This window comes from Elephantulus edwardii, unplaced genomic scaffold (genome assembly GCF_000299155.1).
Source record: "Elephantulus edwardii isolate Elephantulus edwardi_28Jun2011 unplaced genomic scaffold, EleEdw1.0 scaffold00085, whole genome shotgun sequence".
Classification (NCBI taxonomy): Eukaryota; Metazoa; Chordata; class Mammalia; order Macroscelidea; family Macroscelididae; genus Elephantulus; species Elephantulus edwardii.
Genome location: NW_006399835.1, coordinates 7,511,106 through 7,512,404, shown reverse-complemented (window position 1 = coordinate 7,512,404; position 1,299 = coordinate 7,511,106). Strand labels below are relative to the sequence as shown.

Sequence of the window (1,299 nt, the reverse complement as noted above, 5' to 3'; positions counted from 1 at the left end):
TGGACAGTTTGAATGAGGAAGTTACCAGTAGCATTTGTTTAAAAGCAAACAAGACTCAACAAAACAAAAATCTTGGCTTAAAAAAATCGAGACCACCAGGACAGGAAACTATTGGGAGGGTTCATATTACTTTTAGAAGGCATTATACACTGCAGATTTTGTAGAAGAAATTTTTAAAGAAGAGATGCTTGTTTGAAGGTTTTTCCCCCCCCTCAGGCTCAAGAGTGATCTTAGGGAGGAGTCACAGTGCTAGGAGTGAAGTTATTGGACAGTGATCACTGCCCAAGGCTTTGGAATGGATCTTGCTGTCACACAGTGCAGGTAACAGAGAGTGAGACAATAGAAAGTTATCAAGACGCCAACCAACATTCTTGGCCTGCACATTCATCATATAGGTCCAGAACTTATAGGCATAAGCTGTATCTGGGTAGAGATGCCGGAAGCTGTCAGTCAGTGGTAAAGCTTCCAGCAGTTCCCCAAAGCCTTGGTGCTCCTGTGGAGTAAAACCAGCATTCTTTTTGTTTCCCTTGGGGTTGCGAAGGTCAATCTCTTCATGAGCCACATTGAGGTCCCCACACAGCACAAGAGGCTTACGTGAGGCCAAGTCCTTTAGGAATTTGCAAAAGGCTTCATCCCAGCGCTGCCGGTACTCCAGTCGCACCAGACCGCACAAACGCATCAAATTCAGCTATAATCACCCGGCCTTTTTGATTATGTTCTTCCTCACCAATGCCATAAGAGACTTTGAATGGACGCTGACGGGAGAGTAGGCCGACACCACTGTACCCTTCCTTGTCCGAAGGTGCTAACCAGGACTGATGGGATAGCCCAAGCAGGTCTTGAAGTTCAGCTGGTAATTTTTTCTCTGAACATTTGGTTTCTTGGAGGCACAGAATATCTAGGGCTTCCTCCTTCACCCAATCTAAACCTTTCTTCTTAATCCAGGCTCGAAGCCCATCCACATTCCAGGATAAGTGTGGCAGATTTGCCATTAGGTGAGGTTTTCCGATCCGGAGGGTCCTCATAAAGGACTGGTCCCTCTCCAGCTGCCTCTTTTTCGTTTTTCTTTGCTCCAGTTTTACTCTTCTTGGCTTCTGGCTCGGCCTTAGGCTCTTCGCCATCTTCTGCCACAGCTCCCTTTTTCCCGCGCTTCGGCATCCCTGCAAAAAATGACTTCAGGCACTTGTTCCACGTCGCCCACCGAAGCAAGATTTTTACCACCTTGGCTTAGAATGGCCAGTCGGCTCTCCAGAAAAATTTGATGGGGGCCCCTGTGGCCGATCTGCTTCACTCCCCACC

At 47.5% G+C, this 1,299-nt stretch overlaps 1 pseudogene; it reads right to left on the bottom strand.

Moving 5' to 3' along the window:
* Positions 1 to 241: 241 nt before the first annotated feature.
* LOC102845851 lies at positions 242 to 1,158 on the bottom strand (annotated as a pseudogene).
* Positions 1,159 to 1,299: the final 141 nt, after the last annotated feature.